Genomic DNA, 20,417 nt, shown 5'->3' on the forward strand with positions numbered 1-20,417 from the left:
GCAACGATTAATAAACCGCTCAGGAGCGGTTGAATATAAACGCATCAACAGTAGTGATTAAGGCCTGAGAGCAACCGCTACAAAGGCGAGGATGAACGCTCGAGAAAACGCTTGTTGATTTGCTGTCAATGAACAGCCAAGGCAACCATTTGAAAACATCGCCGGTGAACAGTTAAAGATAACTGTTACAACGCCGCTTATGAATGCTTCACGATAGTTGCCAGAAAACCACTGTCGCTTGAAAATAGCTTCTACGACCCTAATGAAGACAAATGCCACTAAAAAACGCTAAGGAATGCCCTTAGCTATAGGTACCTGCCTCATCACCGCTGAAGAATTACAACCACCGCAAACCTACCCAGGAATACATGAAGACAACCACTTCAAAAACACTAAGGAGCGCTTGAGTACGGCGACAAGACAGCTAAGAATAAATGGAGATATTCGCAAGTAAAGCATGAATGAACGCTGGAAATCGAACGCAACAGATGCGCTCAGGACTGCAGCGAGCGACTGCTGTCAAACTGCTGTAGAACTCTAACGTCTCACTTGCTAGTAGGTTGCAACACTTCCCGTGAGTCGGCATTTGCCGCTTGATCAGAATCTTCAAGGCTCATTATTATAATATTTTTAAAAGTCTCCGAAAGCTAAGTCATGATATGCTGACAGGTGCTGAATAATCAAATCTTAGGTTCACCACACTCGTTTTTGAGTGATAGACACGGAAAGCTTAAGCTGGGGGACACTGTATTAGACTGTAGTATTACTGTTATACTCATCCACCGACGCAGCACCACAGTTTCTTTAGAAGCTTGCTCCCTTTATAAATAGGTAATTTATTTGTAAATGTTTTCAAGGGAACTGTCCAAAAACAAGTTGCAGAAGTTGCCAGCAGGGGCCTATAGTAACAACACAAGGCTGGAACATCTGTAGGGAGGACGTTTCTTTAGCTTACGAACATTTATTAATGATTTTTTCACCACGTGCCGATGTATAGAGACATGATATGGGCTTTCACATCAGACTGAGTTGGAATCTAAACATCGTGTCAAAAAAAAAATTAATAATAATACGATATTTTTTAAGATTGGCAACTTCTTTTGTGCAACTCAGGCCACTTACGTACATATTTATTTGGAGTCTCCGGTAAGAGATTTATCTTCATGCTTGGGGGACATAAGTGTACCATTCAAACTGGATAACAAAACGTCGTTTATCATGGTTAGATCCAGTTATGAAATTAATTCAAACAACACAATTCGATGATGCTCACTTTGAGTCACCAACTCGTTCAACATAACGATTTAACTGGTAAACAATCTTCCCTGTTCAACCGCGTTTAGCCCATTGCGTCGATAATAAGATTTCATATTCCTAAAGCGGGGTGATTTTACCTAGGAACGTTTTTGCTTTAAAACATGCGTTATCCATTAGGATCACGGCGTACCTGTGACATAGCAGTTTGGATTCCGGTTACAAGTTTTAATTTTGCTTTTGGAAAATTTTTTTTAGTTTTATATTTAGACAGCTTATTCAAGCGTTGAGCACTATCATAAAACTTTCCCCGCTAAAGATATCAACTTTACGAATATCCTTTAGTTTCAAAGCTTAAACTTAAACATGAGTTCTGGATTTTTGACCTGTTCAGCATCTTTACAATCACATCTTATTTGTTCAATTATCTCTCGAACTAACCATGAAATTCCTTCTAAGATTTCTTTCAGCCCAAAACGGCTTAGTAAACATTCAAAATCGCAAACATTCGCGCTCTAGTTGCACAGCGGACAACAGCTGATAAACCGCTCAGGGACGGTTTAATGCAAGCGCTTCAACAACGGTGATAAAGGCCTGAAGAAAACCGCTTGAAACAGTTTGATAAACAGTCTAAGGCAACCGCTTGAAGATATCGATAGTGAGCTTTTGAATACAACCGCTATAACACCTCTGATGAATGCTCGACGTTAGTTGCCACAAAACCGCTCATAATGACTTGAAAACAGTCTCTACAAAGAATATGGAAGCGATCCTCGAAGTAATGAACACTTCTTAAGTAGTACTGAAAATAAGGCCTGAAAAAAAAAATCAGGCCTGTATGGGATTTTAACCTTATTTTCACTACTGCTGAAGTCTTTTCAGGCCCTATTTTTACTACTGCTTAAGTAGTGTACATTACTACGAGGATCGCTTCCATATTCATTTCTTTATCCGCTGTGCACATAGGTGATTTTCATATATTAACAGTCATTTAGTCTCCACAATACTGCTCTGGACCACATAAAGACAACTAGCACTAAAAATTCCCAGTACAACCGCTATTCTTGAATGGGTGTCACTCAATAGAAAATTAGTGCTCGTGGCTCAAATGAAAATTCGGTTAATATTCAGTGTGTTGATAAATCTTCAAGTTGCTGAGAGTTCTGAAAGAATTTCGCAATACATTCATGTGGTAATATCAACGTTACTCTTCATCGTTTCGACTGAAAGATTCTCTCTGGTCACTTGGCGTTTCAATAAACTATTCGGACTTATCACCAGCGAGATAAAAGGAATATAATAACAGGTGATTTAAAATGTGTCCACCATTTCTTTTAATATGCGAGTTTTAATTATCGACAAGCAATTAATCTGATCAAAGTTTTCGCCATCTTTTAAAATTTGTACCACTGCTTAGAAAACCAGATGGTTTGTCTTGAAATGTTGGCAGATTAATTGAACGATGTTATTTTGCACCAGAATCTCTCAAGGGTGGAGTAACTTGATTTAATTATCCACTAATGTGAGGTAAACACAGGCGTTTTTATTATTTTGAAAAAGCATCGGATGCTTTTAAGATGTAGGAAAACACACGTCGCAGACAGCAGAGTTCACGTTTCGTTAAAATGACTTATTTATTTCAGGAACTTGTCCAACAACCAGTTACAGCATTTAACGCGAGGAGTGTTCGCTAGCTTTAAGGTTTCCTACTGGGGGCTGTTGACGCTGTAAGTAACTAAAGACTTCTATACTGCAAATCAACGCTAATGGAAAGCAAAACAAAAAATCGGAAATCAATAAATTGAAATTGAATTTGGTTAACTATGGAGCCAAACATCCAATAGCTCGAGCCACCGCTTTCTAACCGTCTATAACTGCTTAATAAGACCACACAAAGCCTCTTGTTTCGCAAAGTTTGTATTGCAGCTAACGGTAACGTAATAGTTTTCCGCCGTATCGTTACTTTTTAATCAGTAGAAAACTTTTAACCTGAGGGTTTATTGAAGTAACTGTTGAAATTTATGTCCAGAGGGGTTGAAAGAATACACTGATATTTTTAATATAATTTCAAATATCTCGTTAAGTTCATCAATAAGCGGGTTCAATTCAATTTGATAAATGAAGCTTAATAACCAATGAATCTATTGTGATCGCGAGCGACGTTAATCCTCATGATACATTTCAAATCGGTGAACAAGTTCAGATGTTTGAATGTTGGACCATACAGGGTTCAGAGGATAGCACATAAAGTTTATTTTAACAATCTGTTTATGTCTTATGGTTTTGAAATCATTACCTCTACTCGGATGTGCAGATAGTATCAACCTCAGAAAATACTGAATAAACAATGCTATTCGGTCTTAGAATAATGGAATATTAGTAAGGCCAACTTAAATTTTAGTTAGATATATCCGATAATGTTAAAAATGGTTGCACATTATTTAAATCGTATCGAGAGTTTTTTCAATTATATACTTTGTCATGCACCATGCAGATATACCTTTTAATCTGGATTATAATTCATTTAAATTACTACGGACTGTCTCAACATTATTCTTTAACACGAGGTTGCATTTGAGTAAGAGCCGTCGTAACTAATTTTCGGTCGCTTCGAGCACTTGTTTTTTATGAAAAATATGTGAACCATCAGCACGTTGTATCAAGGTTTATTTCAAACCGATTGAAAGTTTTTGCGAAATGCCGCGTACTAACGATTCCAATCGACAGAACATGTCGAGCTTGGAAATTGTAAAATAGAAAAACTGTCCGAATCAGCTGTTGTGATATATAAATTTTAAAAAGAAGCACGAAACCATCTGTTTACAGTGTCAGCCATTGTTACATCGATAGCTCAACTCTAGTTCGTGATCGGCATGTTTGAAGGGTATCTTTTGAATATTTCCCCATCTTTTATTTTGGCTTGGTTCTCTTAACAGAAATAGATAGAGAAAATGTTTTCTTCTTTGTGCATTGTTTACGGTGTCGAAGTTTCTCCTGCTCTGGCCCTTTAAACCCCTTTCCTGTACTGCGAAAGTACGGCTTGATTGTAGACACAAGAAACTTCTTTTGTTGCGTTGATTGGTTGAATTGTGGTACCGTTGCACTGGATTAAATAGTATGAGAGTTTTTCTACCCAAAACGTTCCTTCCTGGATTGGAAGGACACTCTAAGGCGCTCGGTAGCAAGTGGAATTTATACGTAAGAAACACAGTCTATTCAGTGCAGCGGATTTGACATTGTTTCAAGAAAAAAAGTCAATAATCGTCTTTGCCTAGTACCACTACTCGATTTGAAGTAGAAGAAAGCGTGTCTCGGAGTATCGCTCCTCCTTTAGTGGATAGCATTCATACATGAGCGAGGCAACACTCACTCCTGGAATATCTAATTAACAAAGCTACACCTTAACATTGATGAGACTAGGGCATTTTAACGATGATGACCACAATAATAATAATAATAATAGTAATAAATCTAGATGCGCAAATTCCATGAAATTTTCAAATGCGCATCACAAGAGTTAAAATATTACAATCAACTGAAGCTATGAATTGAAGGGAATATGAATGAAAGGTTACCACAAAGACTACATCATAATTAACAGAAATGAAACGCTCTGATTAAAAATGCCCATCTAAAAAACTGCGATTTCGATTGTATTTGCACTCCCTATATTCAGAGGAAGTGCATTCAAGAATTTTATCCAGACAAGTTTACCTTGGCTGGCTTCAGACTGAAAACAGGTATGACTAAGATGGGGTCTGTCACTGGAAATTTGAGATTACAATATTCAGATATAAGATCCTAAAGTCAGGCTTATTGTACGCACGACTACAGTCAAGAAGAAGTTTAGCCACATGGACGGCGTGTCAAGGTCCTCCGACTGGAAAAGGACGGTCAGATGGATAAATTATATGAGAGGAACTTTCATAGAGAACAAGTAGAAAACATTCACCCCCACAGGAGCTGAACTACGAAAAATGAAAAGTTTATTTTTAAAGAATAACCACAGACAACTTTCGAGAATTAAGTCAAAGCCATAAAGAATAGAAAGCTAAAAATTAAAAGTAAAAGTTCCCTATCAAGGTTAGATCCGATGGTCAAGGATCGATAATCGATCGATGATTATTTGATGGGAGGCTAGAAAACTCCTCTTTACCATTCAGCGGTAGACATTCGATAGTCTGAACGCGGCGTTTTCAAATAAATTCTTTTTTAAAAATCAAGAAAAAGCAATGAGCATGAACGAGCTTCGCTCTCATCTCGTGAAAGTCAAACTACATAATCACTTACTACGTTTCCGTTACAACCAATATTGCTTAAGGGACACTTCAAATCGATGAACCAGAATTAAGCTACATTCAAATAGAGTACTTTTTTGTACAGCCTTTGATTTTATAACAAAGTCCATTAAGCAATACTACACACCAAAACTTCTAATAAGTTATTTACTGTCCAACTGCTTTTTTTGTGTGTTTCTGATAATTTTTCATAAGGCGGAAAAAAGCAAAGTGAAAAGAGAAGCGTAGCGCGTGCAGCCGACCGGTTAAACAGGTTTTTATTAAACAGAGAATAATAGATGGGCGCGCGTAGAAATGAATTTCTCTTCGAGTGTTTAACTCGATAGCTCACGAGTAAGATATCCGGCCCTGAGAAGAGCCGTACCAACACGCGTGAAAAAAAAACCGTATTTTTTCACGTGTCTTGATATAGCCAATCAGCTGCTGCAACGTCACTCGCCTTTGGCGCCGCTTGGTCAAGTTGATGAATGAACAGCAAAGCCTTCACGATTCTCAATACAAGTTGTTTGTCGAAGCTTTCACGAATTCTAACGACTAAACACAAAAAAAATCCGTATCGCTGATAGAAAGTGAGGTTCAAACTTTCCTAAAAGGGTAAGAAAAGTCGAAAGTTACGTATTCAGTGGCTTTCGTGTTGGCATTTCTCTCGGCATTTCTCTCGGCCGAATGAAAATCGACAACTGGAAGATTTGCCACGGGCCGGTTTAGGCCGTTTACTTGAAAGACTTCTTCTGTCGGTAAGGACAAAGTCAATAAATGAGAATTTTGTGAATTGAAAATTACGACCATTGTTGGTTTTGTAATCATGATTCAACGCATTTTTCTATCTTAAGGGTTAGCGCCAACGCACTCTGCGATGGTTGTTCGGGGACTGTCGATTCATTTATTTTCATTCATTAATGAAGTCAGCTTTTCTTCTCAGTAAAGGGTTATTGTGTTTATATGAAAAACAAAATAATACATGGTTGCTTGTAGAAATGGAATTTCTCTTCTCGTGTTCAACTCAACATCTTACTCGTTCGCTGCGCTCTCTCGCGAGCTATCGAGTGAAACACTCGAAGAGAAATTCCATATCTACGCGCGCCCGTGTATTATTCTCTATTTATTCAGCGCCAGGATAAGTTTGCGTCAGTAAACAGCTTAAGTATGGTTAAAGCCAATTTAACTTTTGGAGTCAATGAAGATATATTCCATGATATAAAAATAGCCCTAACCAGTCAAATCATATCAAAATTTATTCAAATACTTTATTCATTATGCAGAAAATTATTCTATGTAAAATAGCTTACACTTTGTTGTTGTAATTGTTGATTATAGGGACTTGTCCAACAATCAATTAAAGAATCTATCTTCAGGAGTTTTTAGCGGCGCTCACCTCATCCTATATAATTCTCTGATCCTGTAAGTAAGACTACTTTGATTTAATATTTGTTTAAAGGGACCAAAAGTAGATCAAGGTCTACAACTTGCCTTGGTAAGTGTCCGGATGAAATGGGAGTTAGAAAGGGTGCATAGATGTTAAACTGACTCCTTCTCAACCCATGAGGTGTTGCTCACAGGAATGACAGCAAAGTAGCCGGACATGGGTGGTAAAAACCATCAAGTGACATAGATATAAGTCTGCAAAATTAGAATCCATCACTTCTCTCCATCATGCAAAAAAATTGTCTTTTTAATCGTGTATACGGTAAAGGCGAGGACATCATGAAAATTTACCCGTCATTGGGCCTAATCGTCCGGGTAAATGGAAGTTTCGAAAGAAATGATGTCATCCTCTGAAGCAAACGTTTTATAACCGTGGGCGTAAGTCATCAAACAAAATTAAGTACATAGTCACGTGTTATTTGAATGATTAGAGTTCGGCCCTTTATAATTAATAGGTCAGCTCTGTGATATGTATCGTTTGATTTCCAGATTTATAACAGTTCACTGATCAGTCTCTTTTGGTTGATTTTGATCCGTCTTTCTTGATACAAGGTCTTCTCGTTTAAAGTAATGGCAGCTCAGACTATTTCGCTCAGATCTTGAAATTTCACCCTAGCTTGGTATCACACTCTTGATTCTACTGCTACCTTTGGCAAATTAAAAATTTATCAGATATTTTTTTTTTACCTTAAATGAACTTGAACATGAGAAATGCAGCTCATCATGTGAACCGACTGCCACAACATACACCAGGCACTATAACTTGTAGAAAATACGGCGTCACTGACGGACACAATATGACTTCGTGAACGCCTTTAGTCGAGCATCATGACGGGATGCTTAAGATAAATAGCCATTTAGACAGTAAGATTGTCGCTCTCGGTGATGGAATGGAGACGAAATTGATCATGCAAGCGTTTAACCGAAGTCTTACTTCGAGGTGGTGAGGGGGCGGGGCGGAGGAATTACCTCTGAGCTGACTGACTAACGGACACAGGGCAAATATCGGTCAATTACTTCTTGATACCAATTATGAGTAGCAACTGGACATAGCCAAGAGAGACTTGCCAGGAGTTTAATTTGTCCGCTTTTTCCCTGGAAGAATGCAAATTTAATGTTAATCCAAGCAGACGCTATTAAAACGTTAACATCCTTGGTGATTTATTAAGGAATGAATAGGCGATTTTTCAGTGGAACATGGTCATAATTAAACCTTCATGATAAAAATCATGTGTGGTTTACCTTCTTTGACGTAATGTTACCTGGTGATATCTCTTGGCGGAATATTTCTAAATTTGTCCAAAAAACTGAGTACAAATGTTTGATAGCGTAGAAAGCTTCGGTTAGAATTCAGGCGCTCCGCCGTCAGAGGTTTCACCGCTAACGATGTTTCACGACATTTGGAAATTATGGCAAGAGAAGTGTTGTTTTAAGGTAATTCCACTTATGATATGGGAAATCTATTATGAAAAACTTGCGCGCGTTCTATGTTTAAAACCCTCTTAACTTCCGCACTCTACTACTCATAATTCCCACAACTCAGCAAGGAGACCAGCGGTGGGAAGTAAAAGTCTTGAAGAAAGATTTGACAACAGTCCTTCTCAGGACTACACTCACCCGGACGATCAAACTACGCTATTATGAGCTAAGTAAGTAAGGAAAAGTAATAGATGCATTGCCTTTGGGTGCGTAGAAGAGATGCACGAGCAACATTATTTTGCGCAGGACGTAGAAAATTCGAAAAAAAGCTTTAAAAACATTTACCGTTGCGAATTAAATGGAAACTGCATCAACGCCAGGATTGTAAAGGTTACAGTTCAAGCGTATAACATGCCAAACTGAAAAGTAACACTAAATCGAACTCCTTGTTGACCGGATCAATACATAAAATCAACGGGAAAATGATTGCTCTTATAGTGTGTTCAGCCATTACATAAGAGATTGTTTTGTTTTTCAATGATTACTTAATTTTCTATTACTTTAGCTCCCAGTTTTCAAAATCATTCCCAAGGCCTTATCCGAGCTTCAAATCGATCGCGTACAGCATGCACGGAAGACGAAAGCAACACAAATGACATCAATAAAGTGTTATTCGTGACCGATAAAAATTCCGATGCACTTCTTGAAGCTCATTAGTAACCCGGCGCTAAAATCTCATTAGTGGTTCTCCTTACTGTCTTCTATACAATTCTTATGATATTCGTTTGGAGGATTTGGTATTTGATCAACTTAAAATCCCCTAATCAATATTTTTCTTTATTCTCAGCTTTTGACTGCTTGATAATGTATTGATATTGTAAGGAGAAATTCTGTTCTGGTCAATCACGGGAAGTAAAGAATGAAAAAGGGAAAGCCTAAGAAAATTGAAAAATAATAAAATTTTGGATCGTTCCGCTCAGCCATTCTGTTGTTGCGTTATCTATCCGTATTTCCCCTGGTCTGCAGTGAAATACCTTCAAATCTTTTTCGCACTTCGCTGTCTTAATATGGCAAAATGGCGTCATGGTGAACTAAGAGAGAAAAAATAACATTCCGCCCGGCATCACCAAACAGCTCTAAGCTAACGCTTTATTTTGGTGATTTGATGGTTACAGGGATCTTTCCTACAACCGATTAGAGGAAATATCAGAAGGAGCTTTTACAGGCGTTGGAGATGCTAGCTTTACACTGTAAGTAGGGCTGTTCCTTTGTATGTTTAGAAAAGAACATAACATGTAAACTTACATACAGTGATAATGAATTGAATTTTAGATTACATTCTCCATAAGTTATTTCAAACAAGTACAGGACTTAAACCAATTACTTGTTGACTTCGATGATTTATACAAATGGTGAACTACAAAGTAATGTACTACAACAAGCTTGTCATCTCATCAGAGTTATTTAGCATTATCAACTGAGTTAATGACGTAAATTGGCCACCGTAAAGAGTTTACTGAAAAGCTGACGTTTCAAGCGTTAGCCCTTCGTCAGAGCAGTCGCAGGATGGTCTCAATGGGGTTCAACCGCCAACTGTCAAACGGCCTGAAATTAACTATTAACCATCAAAGTGATAAATTTTTACCACCAACCGTCCCGAGAGCATCTCTGTTTTAAGCGTCTAACGTTTTAAAGGTCTTTTAGATCAAATCTTATCTTTCTTCCACCGAAAAACTGAAGTAAAATAAGACACTTTATTCAGACACAAGTAGATTTAATGCTGCGTTTACTTGTGCCATCGAATTTCCTTGGTTTCTGTGGTACAACTTATAGTGGAAATGGCCAACATTCAACAGACTTGCAAAGACTTGACAAAATTGTGTTTGTAGTAGATCTTAGAAATCAAAACATCGCTTGGCGTTTTAAAACGAACAAACTGTTTTGGCGATTTTGGATCTCGATCGTAAATTTGGTGGGACCATTTGCAAACGTAATATTTCTATCGCAGAACTTAATCTTGACCAGTTGCATCGCAAGTCCCACTTGATTTTTAATTAAAAAAACTTTCGTCAAACCCAATCAACCAATTTTATTCAATGCATATCCACAAACAATCGCCCGGGCGCCTATTTAAAATTTCAGCCGAAAGGGGTCACCGTGGTGCTTGTTGGAAGGAGGGCGCTTTGTCAAGACATTTTTATTATTCAGAAACTACTAATTTGTACTGATTCCGCCGTAGTTCAAGCTCTATAGTTATAGATAAAGTGGCAAAGAAACAGATTTTCTTCCTATCTAATAAAGTGAGGGATGAATGGGGGGGGGGGGGGGAAGGTACAGGAGACACGAAAGGAAACAAGACTTGATCCTGGTAAGAGTATTATCTGCCAGCACAAATCTAACTATCTGATTTAATGACGTCTTGTTGACAGGGACTTGTCCAATAATCAGTTAAAGAATTTACCTCCGAGAGTTTTCAAGAGGACTGAATTCCTTTACAGCCTGTAAGCACTAATTGACATAAATCTTTATTTGCTGCTGTAAAATTCATGCGATTGAGGGGAGGGACTGAAAAGTCTCACGCAGAATTCCGTTAATTACTTGCAAATGAAATATATACAACCTGTGGAGAAAACAAAGTTCATGGCGAGCAAGAAAACATCTTCTAATAGTATAGCCCCCCACTCCCTCCCTTCTTCACAAACCTCACCCAAACCAGGACTAGAAGCTGGCCTCAAGATCAAACTCAACCGTGTATCGGGGGTGGGTGGGGAAGGCAAAGATCAGGCAACCAGGTAAGTACAAGTTTAACAAGACTTTTTGCCACCTTATCTTAAGATTGCAGTTTTTTCAGCTCCCAGGAGCATTATTTTCAGAGCTCAATTACGACATTTGTCACAGTTTCTCACCCATGGTTATGCTTTAAAGCAAATTGACGGTGTTGTTGCAAAACACAGTGTGTGAAAAGACATGCGTCGAAAACCTTGCGACGTGATGTTTATTTGTACCCAATTCATTGACCAGCTCCCAGTTGGCTTGTTAGCTCAATTGGTAGAGCGCTGCACCGGTATCGCAGAGGTCATGGGTTCAAATCCCGTACGGGCCTGAAATTTTTTTCAGGTCCTACTTACAACTACTAGTTTCAGTAGTGTTCTTAGCTGCGAGGATCTTCTAATTTCATCTTTCCACCGCAGTGCAAATATGTGAATTTTCATATATCTAAAATCTTCATTCACTCTGATGTTTATTTGTACCCAATTCATTGACCAGCTCCCAGTTGGCTTGTTAGCTCAATTGGTAGAGCGCTGCACCGGTATCGCAGAGGTCATGGGTTCAAATCCCGTACGGGCCTGAAATTTTTTTCAGGTCCTACTTACAACTACTAGTTTCAGTAGTGTTCTTAGCTGCGAGGATCTTCTAATTTCATCGTATTCTCACTTCTTCAGCACGCGACCATATTACGAGTACTGCAGTTTGAATTTGTGTAATAGCTGCCTTCTATGCTATGAGCAGTTCATCTGGTTTGGGGCGCATTTATCATTAAATGACTCAGTAATTAATTCGATGGAAAACTCCGACGTAACAAGAATTTATCTTTTACTAGACATAACCTTTTTTATTTCAAACACCTAACGAAATTCTTCCTAAAAGAGCCCAAATGATTTAGGGCTGTAATTACGGCAAGATCCTTCATAAACCGAAAAATGTGTTCGCGTGTAAAGAGCATAGAGAAGAGAGAGGCTTCACCGATAAAGTTTTATTTGCGTAAAGATAAAGATGAAATTTAACAGGCTTCCCAGCAATCTTTGAAATGTGACTACCACGACGATGTTTCCTACAAAAACAATCAATGATCATAAGGAAAGTAATAGTCAGTTCCATCGGCGACTAATCCACGTAGATTTACCTCTATCCAGTTTTAAGTACTAGTGACTAAGAAAGTAAGTGTAAGCAAATTCAAATGTATGTTTTGAAGTTGTGAGAGTCTGTTCGTTTGTTTGCTGAAATGGTATGAGCAAATCTTGTCTTTCTTTCCCCAAATAATTGAAGCCAAATGAGATACTTTATTCAGACACAAGTGGATTTAATGCTGCGTTTACTCATGCCACTGAATTCCCTTGGTTTCTGTTGTGCAACTTACAATGGAAATGTCCAACGTTCAACTATTCAACGGACTTGCTAAGACTTAACGAAAGTTTACTTGTATCAGATCTTAGAACTCAAAACACGCTTGGCGTTTTAAAACGAACAAACTGTTTTGGCGGTTTCAGATCTAGATAGTAAATTTGATTGATTTGAGCATATATTGGGACCTTTTGTTGCAGCGATTAGATCACCCCTGATAAATCGACGATGAAGGCATTAGACAGGGGTGTCGAAACGTCTGGTCAATGAATTGTAACTTCTCGGTCACATTCATTAAATCTTTAAACCAGAGTAGCATCAAACAAAGTTTGATTGACTGTAATTGTGAACAAGTACCTCACGTTTTCACTTTTTAAGTTGCTTTTCGTGAAGGATTATTAAATTACAAACGGTTTCTGGGCCGCGTGTCAACCCATTTAATAACTCATAATTTGCCATCACAAAATTCGAAATCAATTTTTAAACGAATCCGAAGTGGTTTGAGACAGATTGAGAGAGAATTAATTAATCATTTGTCCGATAAATGTCGTGACCGAAAAGCTACTAGGCGCACTAGGGACTCAACATGCAAAGGACTGGATACCGCCCGCTGTGCGCGGACCGGATGGAACAATACTTTCCACTCGCAATACTAATCAGATCGCAGGATTTGTAGAATACCGCCCGCTCACACACTGAGGAAAAAAACATTTGATCTTGCGCGTCAGCTTCGTGTGCACTCCACTGTTATGGATCCGGATCCGCTCTTAGTCTTGCTACTAGAATTATTAGCCTTCCCTGAAAGTTGTTTCATTATTTTAAAACTAGCCCTGAAATTCTTTTAAAACCACCTACACTGTATCAGCATTTATTTAGGTTAACTTAGCCACGCAATACACCGCAATACATCGCTGATTCGACCATCATTCACGTCGTCATCAATAAACTCACTCCGATCCATATACAAAGATAAATTTTCAATAATTCATAAATGATTTATGTTGATAAGTTCAAGAATTATTTCAGTTGATCTGACTACCACACCCTGACAGCTTGAGGAAAGCCCAATTTATAAAACACTCCTTGAGAACAGTACAAAAATTCCATCAAGAAGCCAGCCTTACAAATGAAAGCTTGTTAACATTACTGTTGTGAATGATAAAAAAGAATCAAGGGCTACCAAGACTGCTGCTCGCCATTGTCATTGATAAACTCTTTATTAATCATTCATTTTCCATAGCTATTAATATAACAAAATACTAAGTAAATAGTGCAATGCACTTAAGCTGGTTTATTGATATAACAGTTTCGGCCACACAGGTACTCCAAATACATAAAGAGACTGGAATTATGTTTCTTAATACAAATCCTTATTGTGTTTGGAAAGATAAAGGTATGCATGCATACACCAGTAGCTTTTGAGGTATGCAAGTTGATGATTTGAGACTAATGCTAAATAGGAAGTGAACAGAGATATATATGGGTTTACCCATATTTTATTATTTTTTAGTCAAAATTACTCATTGAACTTACATGTAGTAGCTATCTGTTGGACAGTATCACCATGCACTGTTAATAACATCAGTATCATATCATTCATTAAGAAAAAAACCCTATTGGATGATCATGCAAAACACATAATGGTTTAATTGTAATTTCCTGTTGAACACAATTTATCCATACAGCATACAAAATGATAACAGCAAATTAAAACACAGTCAGTGTGATATTTCTCAAACTAATGGACTCAAAATGTTAGTAATCTTTTAACAAAGAGAAGAAAACGATTTATGTTATTCAAATGAAATAAAAAAAAAACGACAACCCATAGATTGGTGCAAAATTTGAATAAGTTTTTATTTTAATTTGCCTGGAGAGAAAATGTCTCTTACACCATTATTTTTTATTTAGACCAATATCAAGATACAAAATACAAGCCTCCACCATCATTCCAATGACTAAAGACAGCCACTGCATTTAGTATTTCAACAATTAATTGCAATTGCCACCTTAATTTGAATTACAAAGAAGCCATTAAGCTAGTATGTGTGAAAGTTGAATATCACTTGTGAGCAATATTTTTACCCCAGTCTTGGATTGCTTATCAATAAATCACAAACTGTACTCATTTTATAAAATTACTTCATGACAGGATAAAGAACATTCACTGTCAGAAAAAAATGAATGAAATAAAGTCGTTTTCACAAAACAAAAAGCTTTCTGCCTTTTAGTAATATTATTATGTAATATCAAAAATGTCCTCTGAATCATGTATGATTGGATTTGTTTTAGAGTTACAGGTAAAACTGTGGTAAATGCATTTTGAGTGGACTCTCTCCCATAACTGTAAGAAAAATTCAGGTAAAAAACTGCATAATGTAACTTACAATAAGTAGCACTTGTTGTTCAGCTGGCTTAGAGACAAGATGCATCCTAAGCACTCAACTATACACACAATTCGGTAAAATGGACCATGAGTCTAATATTCAGTCATGAAATAAGCTAGTTTATTTACCTTGGCTAAAGTTACATGTAGCTCTAAGCAACACCAAGTCCATAACTCAATGAAAACTTTGAAATTGAATGGTTTTAAAAGATAGGTTGCTGTAATTTTGATGATGTTAACAACAATTGATTTTCTAGTTGGGGAAAAAAACCAACATTTTTTTACCAGGCAATGAAATTGGAAGAATGCATACACAACATCCTAGATAAAATTCACAAATTTTCTCCTTAGTTGTTACTATGATCAGAAAAAAGGTGTATTCTCTCTTCTTTACAAAGGCAGTGATTTGTACAACTTGTCTGAGAGAAAGCATATGTACTACCAGCTGACCAAAAAACTGATATAGGTATTTCATGAACATGAAGCAGCTTTATCATCGCTTTTAGCTCAGCTTCCTACACTGATCCAGACTGCCCACCTCTTTTGACACATTATTTGCACAGTATATTGTTTACCCTTGAATAGTAACGTTTTATCCCAAGCCAGCTTTTTCGTTTTAGTCAACAAAGTCATGGAACTGACAAAATACAAAAGTCATCATGGTATCCTTCTACTAAAAGAAAGTGACATCATTAATAGTCATAATTAAGGTATTGACATTAAATAATTAAATGTCTGTGTATAAGAGCAATCACCAGCTACATTTAATGCATTTCAAAACATTTATCACAGCCCCCATGAAAAAGGTACATGTACATTTGTGCCTAAAACAGTTTGACCTCAGAAGCTGAACATGCTTATATAGGAAACCTAAGGAGGAGGAACCACACTTAACAGTACTTCTTCTTCTAATTCCTCCTGCCCAAGTGTTCTTAAAAGTCACTCAGGGGCTTGAAAAGATGATATCAAACTACATGTATAAACTTTAAGATACTTGCAGAATATGTAAGCCTGACTCACCTTGCTCCTGGTTGCAAAGCTAAGAATTAACAAATAAATGACTTGTTATCTTTTTAAATATGCACAGTTTGACATAGCATGCATGGATGTGTCAATTACAAACCTTAAGATACCTTTACCATAAATTACAGCCATGATCCAACCATAAAGTGTACCCAGTACAATGTCTCATGTGTGCTGCCAGTAGTGGTAGTGATAATATCATACAGACATTTGTAAGGAGAGTTGAACCAACCTGTATTAAAGATTAAAAAATTATTTAACAAATCATTACATAGCAAAACCTGTTTGGTCACAATTGAAGCCTCCAAAAATTACAGGTAACGCCTCCCTGTCACTTTCTGATCAGGTCGATGGATTTTAAACTACAGATGGTTTTCACAGCTTAAATTACTGCTGTAGTACTGAAAAAACACTTAGTCAATATTTAAATGATTTGTTCAAACCAAATGGAGTTCAGACCTTGGTCATACAAGTGTGTACATTTCAAGAGGTGCCTGTTCTTAATTTATATTCCACACTTGTTCAGTGATGTCAGTGATGGGTGTTGAATTCAAACAGAGTAAAGTTTTATCACCAGTAGTTAAAGCTGATGTCAACAATGAAAATAATTTTGGCAATTCACCTGTAGAAGAAGTCCTTACTTGACTTACTAGAATTTTACAAACCTGTCAATGAAGGCCTTGATGGAGTTTAACTGTGAGCCATCAAAAGATATTAAAGGGACCCTGTGATTGGAATTCATCAAAAGAAGGGGTCATTAGTAAAATAGTCATCATCAGTAATCATCATTAGAACCATTCATAAAAAGCTGAAATTTAGCAAGAAGTGGACACTCTGCATACCAACCAATGAGTGAGGTTGGTCACATCCATTTATTCCTTATTAACAACAAAAATAAAGAATGAACAGTTTTTAAGTATCTTCTGTCAACTCAAGTAATTAAGCACAGAAATTGCATCAAACGGGTTGGTTCATGGCTATATCTACATGTACATGTACGTAGGAGTATAAGACTACACAATTATGGACCAAAATTGGGTGCTGACTTTTGATGTCACCCTGGTAAAAAAAGCATTTCAAGAAAAGTTCAATGAGTCAAATCTCCAATTATTTGTGAAAAAATGGAATTCTGCTCCCTAGCTACACAATAATTATGTCAAGTGAGAAATGTTTTTGACACTCTGACAAGGATCTTTTTTGGTGACATTCTTGATCAGCGTTTTGTAGATTTCTATAGTGGTATTGAGTGTCACAGGTATCCTAAATGCTCTAAACTGGACTAAAAAGAGCCTTAGAGTCTCAATCAGAATTCATCCTTGTGTACATGAACCTAATGAAATGACAACCACTCATTCCAGCACCACAGCCATTTGGCACATTAAATCTCCACACTTGGGAAGGAACTTTTAGCTTCGCAATCCTCCAAAGATATTGAGTAATCTGGAACCATTTTACACAAACTGCTCCTCACTCAAACTATCCTTATTCATAGTGAACAAGCCACAGGTTTTGCAAATAGCTTTCAGGTGGAGTTCGTTGCCATTCCCAGAGGAGATAACAAGGCATCGATTGCCACGATTTGATTCTAATCACTGTGCCCTTAGATACTTCAAATTCACTGCACGGTAAATTTAAGAGAATTACCTATCATTTTCTCGATAAATCTCAGTGGGTTAGCGACCTAATAAAAATATTGTGCGAAAATTTCAAAGATTTTACCTGAGGCATATGTTGATCAAACATAACGTCTCCTCAGAAACTGCAGAAATTGTGTTCCTGATGAAATGACACCAAGGCGATATTGTTCAGCTTTTCCCAGGACATCCAGCATAATTCTATCCAAAGAAGTTGCATGAGCCACATAATTTTTCAGTCCTCGCTAAAAAGCCGACACTGTCGGCGACGGAATTACTTCGTCGCCAACATCATCTTAGCCCTATACCGATCAACGTAGCGTGTTCTCTGGTGGCGTTGCTTGTCCTTTTAGCTTCTATTTTGTTAACAATCTTAAGCCTTTTTCTCTTCCATGAAATACCTTTCTGCGAATTTGACTGTTTCCCTTGTAACTTCAGCAAAAGCCATTTTGCTTTGAAAGAAAATTTATTCACGCGCTTGGTAACATTGGCATCCTGGCCTCAAAAGGCCAATATTGAGGAATCTGGACTGAACTCTGGGATGCGTGGGACCACGGTACATTGGAACAAACCAATGCATTTTTTAAATTCCATATGAGGATTTATGTAAAAACAAACCACGTGTTTCAAATGTAGATAGATAACGGGAGTTTTATTCTTAAAAGATTGATTTTTTGGCCAAAAATGTTTACATTTTCCAATTTACAACCAGAAGGCCCCGTTTGCAAATGCGGCGAAATATCACGAAACTTTCTTTGATTGAACAGATTTAATTTAATTTTTCGCGCTAAGGAAACTGAAATTTTACCGCTAAGCTTGGTTTTAGTTTTACAACGACTAGCTTCAGAACTCTGGAATCATCTGTTTTTAACTCGTTGGTTTTTACCATTGCAATGTGCTCCTGACACGTGCGTCGACCATCCAAATTTAGTGAGAGCATTCACTAGGCTTTAATTACTTAAACTATCTTGTTTTTGGTAGTGCTTTTTCGATGACATAAAGGCAGTTTGAAATTAAAAGAGATTCCCTTTATATTTGGTAGTCTATGATATGTACATTTGTATCCCAACGTATTTTAGTGATAAAGATTTCACAATTTATTTTGTTGAGGTGGTACAAGTCCAATCTACTGGTAGGGAACCTTAAGAAATACCAGACGTTGAAAATCGGCTACCGAACGGAAACAACTGGCTCTGAAAGAGCAAGTGGAGGGAGCTGCATAAATAATGAAGAAATTAAGACGAAACTCTCAAACTTTTAGGGGTAACAATAGATTCCAGATATCCTGAACATGTAAACTCAGCGTGCGAGAAGGCCAGTCAAAGAATTGCTGTCCTCATGCGACCAAGAAATGTAATCCCTATTGGGGCCAAACTCCAACTGTACAAGGCAGCTGTGTTACCTCACCTTACATAATGCCACCTAATGTGGCACTTTTGTAGAGCTAGTGATTCGCGCAAGCTTGAACGGCTACAAGAAAGAGGCTTGAGAGTGGTGTACAATGAAAAGCAAGCTAGTTATCTTCAATTATTGGAAAGGGCCAAGCTGCCAAATTTGATGAACAGACGTTTGCAGGACATTTGTATTCTTATGTATAAAGTTAAATATAAACTATGCCCAAGTAATATTTGCAATATTTTTAAAGAACATAGCTCCAAGTATAATCTGAGGCAATCTGATTTCTCCACTCCTAGGTATAACTCTGTAACTTGCGGTAGGTACTCACTGCGACACTTAGGACCTAAATTATGGGCGAAGCTGTCATCAGATGACAGATCAGCCAAAACACTTTACGTGTTTAAAAGGCACATTCGTGGCAAAGATCTTACTGAGTTAATAGAAATCGGCTGCAGGGGTCTTTTCGATGCAGATTGTATGTGTACGTTTCACTATAATGGTAAACTTGTTTGAGTAATTTACGGTGATTTAACAAAATCGCTAAGACCACTCAGAATCAGTTTTCCACGATGGGTGGAATTATTTATAGATAAAAATACAAGCGAGTGCAGAGAGATCAGTAGAATTGTGTCTGAAAACTTTCTGTTTATCTAGAAATTCATTACTTAGACTTTTGTACACTACACATAATGTTAATTGCCTTATTTTCATTGTGCGAATTGAAAACTATTTATATATGATTGTAACCACATTACCAAAAGTGGCGGCGGTAAATTTCTCATGGAGGAGGGAATGGCTTGTGAAATGAAAATGACCCCTGACAATGTCGAAAGACTTAATTGCGCAGCTACAATACGTAAAAGAGTCGTGGTTGAAGGGGGGGAAGGGATAAGTGAAAACAGGCTGTACGATAATATAAAAATCTGTATTGATCCAAAAATTTAGAGAAGTCTTGGATTGGAGAAAGATATTTTTTCATTTTGTCACGAGCGTGGAACAAAGAAAAAATCTGAGTCCCCACGAGGAATCGAACCTCAGACCTTCGCCGGGATTTCCCGGTCCACTGCTCTACCACTGAGCCACAGAGACTCTACGGTAAATGGGGTCTATTACGAAGTTCATATGACGCGCGGCCTGCATACTGCTAGGATTAGCAATGTCGATAGGGTCATGTTTGTAAATAGAATAGGAGAGATGGTAAGTTTTTAAGCTCGGTAAAGAAATGAAAAAAGATAGTTTTTCGTCTTGTCACGAGCGTGGGACACGGTGAACGAGGTCTATTACGAAGTTCATATGACACGCGGCCTGCCTATTGCTAGGATCAGCAAAGTCTTGAATTATTTGTAACTGTATTATTGCCATCACAGAATTTTATTTTGACCATTTCCATCGCGAGTCCCATTTGATTTTTAATAAAAATAACCTTCCGTCAAACCTAATCAAGCAATTTCAGTTAAC

General features: G+C 37.5%; 1 protein-coding gene and 1 long non-coding RNA gene across 2 annotated transcripts in view; one reads left to right on the top strand and one right to left on the bottom strand.

Moving 5' to 3' along the window:
- Window positions 1–6,006: 6,006 nt before the first annotated feature.
- Window positions 6,007–20,417, top strand: part of LOC113681246 (uncharacterized) — a 43,437-nt gene continuing 29,026 nt past the window's right edge. The window contains exons 1-4 of the mRNA XM_089198363.1: window positions 6,007–6,289; window positions 6,870–6,953; window positions 9,572–9,646; window positions 10,826–10,897. The gene's annotated coding sequence lies outside the window, so the exon portion shown is untranslated. The remainder of the gene's footprint in view (window positions 6,290–6,869; window positions 6,954–9,571; window positions 9,647–10,825; window positions 10,898–20,417) is intronic.
- LOC149050818 (uncharacterized) lies at window positions 14,351–18,064 on the bottom strand. Its single transcript, XR_016184433.1, has 3 exons — window positions 17,647–18,064; window positions 16,593–16,652; window positions 14,351–16,159 (listed from the first exon to the last, which is right to left on the bottom strand). It is a non-coding gene; the product is annotated as an uncharacterized LOC149050818 (long non-coding RNA).

The sequence above is a fragment of the Pocillopora damicornis genome, chromosome 2, assembly GCF_964200805.1.
Source record: "Pocillopora damicornis chromosome 2, jaPocDami1.2, whole genome shotgun sequence".
NCBI classification, from domain to species: domain Eukaryota; kingdom Metazoa; phylum Cnidaria; class Anthozoa; order Scleractinia; family Pocilloporidae; genus Pocillopora; species Pocillopora damicornis.